Here is a 10,752-nt window from a genome sequence, read left to right on the forward strand (position 1 = left end):
GCGAGTCATGTAATAGTAGACTGTGAAGAAGAGTCTGGAAGGAGCCAACATGGAGACTTCCCTTGCGGGGCATTATCTTGAACATGTACATAGTTATAGATTAACAATAAATGGTTTATGTTTAACCATACAATCCACCGGACCTCTCCGTGAAACACCAAATAGCCTTTACAACAACGAATATTCTCGTAGACCCTACAGACCTTAAATGAAGTGCCAACATTTTCAGCCACTGATACATTTTGTCAATATTTAAGGAGAGCAGTAATGTTTTTAAATCTGTATTATCATCCCTTAATAATTCACAAACTTATGATGAATTTGACATAATTATCCCAAATAATCCATGATTTTATCTAAAAATGATCTATGATAAAATATCTACATTCCTGTGTCCAATCGGGAGCCACTAATTCTGACTGGGGGCAAAAAAACGTTTTTGAAAAAAAAGGTTCCACTCCTTAACTTGGTCTGTTCCTGGGAGCATTTGCAGTCACTGATGTATGTCCGATTCTCGACATGGTTGCTCTACCTCACTGCCTCTCTTCTGCGGCCTTGTCCATGCCTGGATGGTCCTATGAAGGAGTGTGACGGCGTTTGCAGTTACGTTTGAGGACTTCTGTGACTGGTGGGCACCTGCCAGGAATGCGGCGTTTTGCGGACCGTAGAAATAATAGAATTGGGTATTCTTAAAATTGCCATGGTTATGCTCAAAGGTTATTCAAGAGAGAGACCCAGTCAACCGCGTAGAAGTCTCACGGTTGAGTACTTACTGATTTTGTTCAATTTGCTGAAGCAGGGGAATAGCAAAAGCTGAAATGACTAAGAACATTTTCTTGATAGATTTCCCAGCCTCAAAAATAACCTTGTAAAGCTGCAGTCTATGTCTGCTTTGAATGTTATCTCATATACCAGTGGTATACTGCAATGTATAAGGGGAGACGATGGCCCAGTGGTATTGTCGCTATTACTCCAGAAACTCAGCTAATGTTCTGGGGATCCAGGTTCGAATCCCGCTATGGCAGGTGGTGGAATTTGAATTCAATAAAAAATATCTGGAATTAAGAATCTACGGATGACCGTGAAGCCATTGTCAATTGCCGGAAAAAACCCATCTGGTTCACCAATGTCCTTTAAGGAAGGAAATCTGCCATCCTTACCTGGTCTGGCCTACATGTGACTCCAGAGCCACAGCAATCTGGTTGACTCTCAACTGCCCTCCAAGAGCAACAAGGAATGGACAATAAATGCTGGCCAGCCAACGATGCCCATGTTCCACGAATGAATAAAAACAATGTTCACAGAGGGCGGGATTTTCCGGCCGCGCTCACCCCAACTCCGGAAATTCCTGCCCGAGGTCAATGGACCTTTGCATGGTCTGCCGAATTTTCTATCCTGCCCACTATGATTCCTGTGGTGGGTGGGAAGGGAAAATTCCACCCATAGTCTCTGAGGGCAGCAAGGTGGCACAGTGGTTAGCAGTGCTGTCTCATTGCGCCAGGGAACCTGGTTCGATTTCAGGCTTAAGTGACCATCAGTGTGGAGTTTTCACGTTCTCCCCGTGTCTGCGTGGATTTCCTCCGGATGCTCCGGTTTCCTCCCACAGTCCAACAATGTGTGGGTTAGGTGGGTTGGCCAAGCTAAATTGCCCTTTAGTGTCCAAAGATATGTAGGTTAGGGGGATTAGCCATGGTAAATGCACAGGGTTGCAGGAATATGGAGGGGAGGTTGAGTCTGGGTAAGTAGCTCTTTTGGAGAGTCAGTGCAGACTCAATGGGCCAAATGGTCTCCTTCTGCATTGTCGAGGTTCTATGATTAAAAACCCAATTATATCTCATCCACCAAGATGCAATTTTTCAAGCTTTTAATAGCAAGACTAATAGCTCAAGAGTGCACATTCTTACGCTTTCAAGAGACTCCCTGCTGATAGCAGAATGGGGGTGCCTCAGTACTCTGTGCAGAAGTGTAGAATGACAGACAGCAGCCCCTGGATTTCCATGTTATTCTGTACATGTGCAGACTTTGAAAGTTGCTGTCAGTTTGAGTAATGACGGCAAACTATGAAAGTTTCACCCTCATTACAAATGCATAATCCAACCAGTATGTGACATTGCCAACATGTGGTCTTGGATCTAAGTATAATTCCACCATAAATTTCAGTATGCTCAAGATGCCTCCTAGCTTGTTGCTAACATTGTTGCTGGCCTCATGTCAACTGGATACTTGGTTTTAAAATGGAATCCTTGTTTAAGTTAACAATCAAGTTTTCATTACAATTATTGTCCCCAAATCGTTTTCCTGTCTTGCCAACAATGCTAAGACCAACTCATGTTCTTGTTTCCTGGCTAGATCATTTGAATTCTTTAATTTTTGATTTGATTTATTATTGTCACACGTATTAGTATACAGACTTGCTTATGGTATCTATAGGTTAATTCAGGTGAGATGCTGAGTTGGTGCAGATTCAATGCTGATTGGCCCCTTTCTGCACTGTAGGGATTCTACGATCCTGTGATTTTACATCCCTGAATACCGAGGCTGAAATTGCTTCAGGAGTAAATTACGTTGGTCAATAGTGTCAAACGCCTCACATACCATCAGCAGAGAGGTTGGGATAGTGGTAATCTTACCCGACTGATAATCTAGACGTCTAGGCCTCTGCTCTGAGGCTGAACCACAGCAACAGGTGGAATTTAAAAACGTTTGTTAAAATCTGGAAGTGAAAGATAGTCCCACGAATAGTGAGCCTGAAGCTATCGTCAATTGTCATTAAAAAGGCACCGGGTTCACAAATGTCCTTCAAGGAAGGGCATCTTTCCTGGGATGACCTACCTGTGACTGCGGGTATTGTGGTTGACCCTTAACTGCCCTCTGAAATGTCAGTTCGCGGGCAATTAGTGATTGGTAACAAATGTTGGCCAGGCCAGAAACACTTGCATCTCATGAAAGAATACATTCATTGATACAAACATGCCTGAATCATAGAATCCTACAGTGCAGGAGGAGGCCATTCGGCCCATTAAAGTCTGCACTGACCACAATCCCACCCAGGCCCCATCCCCATAACCCCATGCATTTACCCAGCTAGTCCCCCTGACACTAAGGGGCAATTTAGCATGGCCAATCCACCTAACCCACACATCTTTGGACTGAGAGAGGAAACCCATGCAGACACGGGGAAAATGTGCAAACTCCACACAGACAGTGACCCAAACCGGGAATCGAACCTGGGTTCCTGGCGCTGTGAGGCAACAGTGCTAACCACTGTACCAACATGCTGCCCCAAACTTGCTTGTTTAGATTTGAATTCTGATTGATGAATCCCTTGAATCACAACTTGGTTTGCTCCAATTACATTAGAGGCAGAAGAAAATGCTCGAATAGAGCAACATTAAAAGAACGCATGTGCAAGAAGTTTGAATGTTAAATGGAAGGATTAATATAATTATGCAATCCATTTGTTATCGCCTGTCAGGTCCATGTTCAAGGGCGGTACAGATCACTTTCCCCTGAACTTACTTATGGCTGTTCAATCAGAAACATTATAGTTAGTTTTTAGATGGCTGTATTTGCATCTGCCTATTATTTTGTGAAGTTGTGGTCTATCTCCCATAGACTAATGGAGAGCATGGTGGCACAGTGGTTAGCACTGCTGCCTCACAGTGCCAGAAACCCGGGTTCAATTCCAACTTTGGGTGACTGTGTGGAGTTTGCACATTCTCCCCGTGTCTGCATAGGTTTCCTCCGGGTGCTCTGGTTTCCTCCCACAGTCTGAAACTCGACAGGTTAGGTGGATTAGCCATTTTAAATTGCCCCTTCGCGTCCCAAGATGTGTAGGTTAGATGGATTAGCCATGGTAAATGTGTGGGGTTATGGGGATAGGGCGGGGGAGGGGGCCTTGGGTAAGATTATGGATGGGATTTTATGGCCTCGCTCGGGTGAGACCGGAAATTCCTGCCGAGGTCAATGGAGATGTCCATTGTCGGACCCTCGCCTGCGCCGATTCCATGGCGGGCGAGGTGGTAGACTTCCAACCGCTCTGTCAGAGAGCTGGTGCAGACTCGACTGGCTTCTGCTGCACTATGGGGATTCTATGATTAGCTGTCCTTGGGCTAGACTAGTTTTCAGAGTCGTGTGAATAATGTGAAAACTTGCTTGGCAAGTATCTTAATGTTTGTGAATGAGAAAAGTGGTGTGTTGCTTCCATCACAATGTTATTTGCAAATTTGGATTCACAAAAAGGTTAAACGCTTCTTGAGTGTTTTATGCGAGTCCCTTTAAGCTGCGTGGTTTGTGGTTTCCTTATCTGGCAATCAGATCCTCTAGTTTTCCTGTCCTGGTTCAGCAGAAACATCTTCTACACTGCCACCCAACTTGTCATGCTGTGTCAAACAAAGATGACGTCCAATGCAGTTTTTTGGTTATCTTCCAACGCAATCTGGTTTACATTCAGCTGAGGTTTTGTCCAGATATGCAGTGGCCAACTCGAGACTAGTTTTTGCAGAGGGCAGGACTCTCCGATCTTATCCATGGCCCGCCTCACTGGAAGGAAGAACGGAGAATTTAGTGTTTCAGCCAAAACTCCAATCACTTTCAGCGACACCGGGGAATCCCAGTCGTGAACAAGGGTTTTGGTCAAAGTATTTACTCCCCACATAATGTTATTCCTCACCAAGTAATCCAAGCAACTAAGCATCTGTAATTGTAAGAAGGAATTTCTGAAGGCAAAATAATTTAATTTGTTCTTTGATATTCAACGATGCTTTTCTCTCACATGGGCTGTGATTCTTCAGAATAAAACGAAGTGCTCTGACCAACGGGAAAACCAGAGTTTTTCCCGTTTCCTGCTGGTGCTGGTAGGGCTGCCGAGGTGAGACTCCACCATCTTCTGTTGGGAAAGAAATCCCCAACGGGGAACTTGTCCGGCAAGCCGAGCATGGGGCTTTTCTCCCCACCCCCCATGGAAATGGTGACCCCGACAAACAGGGGAGCACCCCCAATACTTAATCCCTTAACCAGTGAGGGACAATCCTCCCCCAAACGCTAAATGTACGGGGTATGGGTGTCCCGTCTCCCCCCCCCCCCCCCCCACTGTCCCCGCCCCCCCTCCCAGCCCTGCAACCCCCACCGGCATCACACAAGCATGAAAAGGAGCGGATTTTCTTCCTATCACCCGCCCCCGTCCCCCCAGGCAGAGGCCTCATCCCACCCCCACAAGAGAGACATTACAATAGATCTCTGAAGGCACAACAACAGGTTAATCGGGTAGTGAAAAAGGCATATGGAACATTCGCCTTTATCAATCGGGGTATAGATCACAAAAGCAGAGAGGTCATGATGGAATTGTATAGAACTTTGGTGAGGCCACAGCTGGAGTATTGTGCGCAGTTCTGGTTGCCACATTATAGGAAGGATGTGGAAAGGGTGCAAAGGAGATTCACCAGGACGTTGCCTGGGATGGAATATTTAACTTATAAAGAGAGGTTGGATAGGCTTGGGTTGTTTTCTCTGGAGTAGAGAAGACTGAGGGGTGACCTGACTGAGGTGCTCAAGATTATGAGGGGCATGGACAGGGTGAATAGGCAGCAGCTGTTCCCCTTAGTTGAAGGGTCAGTTACGAGGGGACGCGAGTTAAAAGTGAGGGGTGGGAGGTTTAGGGGGATTTGAAAACCATTTTTTACCCAGAGGGTGGTGACGGTCTGGAATGCACTGCCTGGGAGGGTGGTGGAGGCGGGATGCCTCACATCCTTTAAAATGTACCTGGATGAGTACTTGGCACGCCATAATATTCAAGGCTTTGGCCAAGTGCTGGCAAGTGGGATTGGGTGGGCAGTTCAGGGCCTTTCATGCATCGGTGCAGACTTGATCTTGCCGAAGGGCCTCTTCTGCACTGTAGTATCCTGTGATTCTGTAATATGGGGTCACCCCCAATGGACTATATAGGTTCTGTCTATTGAGCTCCTGGCAGTGCCAACCTGGTCCTGCCCCCGTCACCCTGGCATTGACAGCGTGGATGTTGCTCAGCAAGGACACCAAGATGCCCGAGATATGACATTTTGACCGTCAAACTCCACAAAGACACTCAGCCAAGGCCAGAATTGAACCCAGTTCCCTGGCACTGTGAGGCAGCAGTGCTAACCACACTGCCATTGTGGCAGATTAAATTTAACAGCACTGTGTAAAATTCTGTGTGAAGAAATCAAAAGTGAAGAAGGAAAAAAATGCATCAATGTTGTACAAGCTAAGACTGAAGTTGAAATTAAGGGGTCGGAGACTCAATGCACCAATCAATGTCATGTATCCAGTCAATAGAGTCAATCAGATTTTGAGCTATGTAGCCAAGAGCAGAGGATTAGGAATCCTAATATGTTCAGGAGAAGCCACTCCTTGATTTGATTTGATTTATTATTGAAGCGTGTATTAATATACAGTGAAAAGTATTGTTTCTTGCTTGCTATACAGACAAAGCATACGGTCATAGAGAAGGAAAGGAGAGGATGCAGAAGGTCATGTTACAGTCATAGCTAGGGTGTCGAGAAAGATCAACTTAACATAAGATAGGGCCATTCAAAAGCCTGATGGCAGCAGGGAAGAAGCTGTTCTTGAGTCGGTTGGCACATGACTTCAGACTTCTGTATCTTTTTCCCGACAGAAGAAGGTGGAAGAGAGAATGTTCGGGGTGCGTCGGGTCCTTAATTATGCTGACTGCTGTTCAGAGGCAGCGGGAAGTGTAGACAGAGTCAATGGATGGATGGCTAGCTTGCGTGATGGACTGGGCTTCATTCAAGACCCTTGGTAGTTTTTTGCGGTCTTGGACAGAGCAGGAGCCATACCAAGCTGTGATACAACCAGAAAGAATGCTTTCTATGGTGCATCTGTAAAAGTTGGTGAGAATCATAGCAGACATGCCACATTTCCTGAGAAAGTAGAGGTGCTGGTTGGCCTTCTTTACTATAGCGTTGGCATGGAGGTACCAGGACAGTTTGTTGGTGATCTGGGCACCTCAAAACTTGAAACTCTTGACCATTTCCACTTCATCCCTGTTGATGCATACAGGAGCATGTCTTCCCTTATGCTTCCTGAAGTCAATGACTATTTTGTTTTGTTTTGTTGACATTGAGGGAGAGATTATTGTCATCGCACCAATTCATCAGATTCCCTATCTCTTTCCTGTGCTCCGTCTCGTCATTGTTTGAGATCCGACCCACCACAGTGGTGTCATCAGCAAAATTGAAAATTGAGTTGGAGGGGAATTAGGCCGCACAGTCATAGGTGTGTAAGGAGTATAGTAGCGGGCAGAGGACACAGCCTTGTGGGGCACCGGTGTTGAGGATAATCATGGAGGCGATGTTGCTGCCTATCCTTGCTGATTGCGATCTGTGGGTTAGGAAGTCTAGGATCCAGTCACAGGAGTCGAGCCCCAGGCCATGCAGTTTGGAGAGTAGTTTCAAGTGCCATGCTCACTTTTGATTATCGTAATACCAGAAAATATTTCATCTTTGAATGAAACATCAGCAGGTGTGATTCAGAATGCTCAGGAGAAAAATGTGCAATAGAAAATGTCCAAATTTGAAATAATATGAAGAGAAATGGGGGGTGGAAGTATGGGAATAGATTATGCTGATATAAAATCTGGTTCTCGCACTCAAACTATTTCATGTTTCAGTAGTGGTCACCCATCAATATGACAAAGTTCCACATTTGGAATGACTAAGCGAGAACACTTTATTTTCAATATTTTCTGAGAACTATTTTAAATACCTCTCCCCTTCACAATTTCCCTGACCAAAGTAGATTTCACTCTTTTGAGAGACAACAAACTGATTTAAAACTCGATGGTTTTATTTTGTAAAAAAATAAGTTCAGTTCAGTGTTAAGTTTTGAACTTATTATTCCAGTGTCTCCTGTTTAATAAATATATATATTCCTATTTTTATGGCCCGTAGAGTAGTAAGTATTATTATCTATGTTTAAAGTGGCCAATCGATCAAATAAGCTTTGACCTAATTGAATCTCCTAAAATATAAAAAGAGTCTCTTCAAATTCGTGGGTGCTGTCATAGAATCAAAGCAAGGTACAGTGCAGAAGGAGGCCATTCGGTCCATCATGTCTACACCGACTACAATCCCACCCAGGCCCTATACCCATAACCCCATGCCTTTACCCTAGCTAGATCCACTGACACCAAGGGGCAATTTAGCATGGCCAATCCACCTCACCTGCACATCTTTGGACTGTGGAAGGAAACCAGAGCACCCAGAGGAAACCCACTTAGACATGGGGAGAATGTGCAAACTCCACACAGACAGTGACCCAAGCTGGGAATAGAACCCGGGATCCCTGGCCCTGTGAGGCATTGAGAGGTGTTACGTGAAGGTGATCATTTAAAGGTGGCATCTAATATCTTCACATCCCATGTGGTGGATGAAGAGCATGTGGATTGAACTGGGAACATAGTTTAAAAATAAGGGGTCGGCCATTTAAGATGGAGATGAGCAGAATTTTTTTACCTCAGAGAGGGTTGTGAGTTTTTGGAACTCTCTTCTCAGAGACAATTGAGGCAGGGTCATTGATTTTTTTTAAAGGCAGGGGTAGATAAACACTTGGCTAACAAGGGAGTCAGAGGAAATCGGGCAGGAATGTGGAGGGGAGACCACAATCAGATCAGCCATGATCTTATTAAATGGCAGAGCAGGGTCAAAGGGGCTGAAGAGCCTACTCCTGGTCTGAATTTGTATGTTTGCATTCACTCACCATCTAGTCTCCAACCTCCCCCTCCCCCAAACGCCTTCCCACCAGGGTCAATTGTCACATTCTTCAGGCAGTTCCCCAATGATCTGTACCTTTGTTCGGCCATTCACACATTCTGATCACCTAATGGACACTTTTAGCACCTTTCCCAGCCTTCATCATCATCATTCACAATCCCTTTGACCAATTACAGCTTCCCCCCCACGCACCTTCATGGCGATGAGAAAAATATCAGCCATGATTGAATGGCAGAGCAGACTCGATGGGCTGAATGGCCTAATTCTGCTCCTATGTCTTATGGTGTTATAGTCTTATGGTTTCATAGCATAAACCTTGTCCGATTTTCCTTCCCTTCAGCTCTGACGAAGGGTCATCCAGACTCGAAACGTTGGTTCTATTCTCTCTCCACAGTTGTTGCCAGACCTGCTGCGTTTCTCCAGCATTTTCTGTCTTTGTTTGCTTATATTGTCAGCTCTGCTGAAGCCTGATTTGAACCATTCTATTGAATGAAATGATGCTGATATTCTCGGTAAAACCTCACTAATACCTTGAAGGAAAAACTGATTCGAAAAAGTGGGTAATAGAAACCAATAAGAATAAACTTCAAGTGAAACAACTTTATATGTGGATTAGATATTTCCATTGCAAATGCTGATGCCTGATTTGAACCATTCTATTGAGTGAGGTGATGCTCATATACTTAAGCATAACCCCACTAATATTTTGCAGAAAGAACTGATTTGAGAAAGCGAGTAATAGAAATGAACAAAAAGAAATTTCGGGTGTAACAACTTTGTGTGAATCAAATTTTCCCATTGCTGTAGTTATGTTCTGTAAGACCTTTCCCATCACTGAAAAATAAAAACATTGCACTCTTAAATTGAAATACTGTACAAACCTAAATTCTGATACTTGTGAATGAAATAAATTTTAGAATATAAATTTTAAAATATAAAAATATTGCTTGCTTCTTCTACTTATTGGCACAGTGGTTAGCACTGCTGCCTCACAGCACCAGAGACCCGGGTTCAATTCCCATCTTGGGTCACTGTCTGTGTGGAATTTGCACATTCTCCTTGTGTCTGCTTGGGTTTCCTCCGGGTGCTCCAGTTTCCTCCCACAGTCCAAAAGACGTGCTGGTTAGGTGCATTGGCCATGCTAAATTCTCCCTCAGTGCACCCGAACAGGTGTCAGAGTGTGGCTACTAGGGGATTTTCACAGTAACTGCAATGTTCTGCAGTGTTAATGTAATGTTGACACTAATGAAGAAACTTAAACTTACTTATCTCTTGCAGTCTGACAGTCTCCCTCACTTGCTGCTTCCCTGCCTGACTCTCCCACTAACAACTTCCTCTCTCAAACCCTCGCAATGAGTGAAGGTTCAGACAGGGACAGCAATAGGGAGGAAGTGAACGAGGAAACAGGTGGAGCTAGGCGTGGAAGGATCGGGGGTGGAGGGAAGCAGTGTGAGAGAGTCAACAAGAGAAAGAAAGTGAGATTAGGAAGCGAAAGGTAATCTCCGCCATCGGGTGTCTCTGGGACCAGGAGAGAGTCTTGGCCAGTGGGAGAGAGTCTCGGGAAACAGGAAAGGCCATTCCAAAATGGCGCAGATTGGATCACAAGTGTTGTGTTGTGACTGACTCAACAGCCACTAAAGCAAAAGGCCCAGCGCTAAGTGCGCATACTGACACAATCATATCGGTGACACTAATATGCTCGATGAGACAGTTTAAAATAGGAACTTCCTGTACAATTTTAAAGAGGGTGCATGAACAGAGGTCCTTGGGGTGTACTGTAGAATTAGTTGTGGGCAGAATGGCCTCCTCCTGCACTGCAGGGATTCTACGATTCTGTTGTATTAGCAATGCCTAATGTGAATCTTCATCGTGGGTGAAAGGACTGAAACAAAGAAAGGATAGGGGACCAACTTGTATATGTCAAAAGTGTTCCGATACACCAACTACTTTCGCAAAGCCACACCCAATTGGTTTAATAGCCTGT

The sequence above is a fragment of the Mustelus asterias genome, unplaced genomic scaffold (assembly GCF_964213995.1).
Source record: "Mustelus asterias unplaced genomic scaffold, sMusAst1.hap1.1 HAP1_SCAFFOLD_523, whole genome shotgun sequence".
Taxonomy (NCBI): domain Eukaryota; kingdom Metazoa; phylum Chordata; class Chondrichthyes; order Carcharhiniformes; family Triakidae; genus Mustelus; species Mustelus asterias.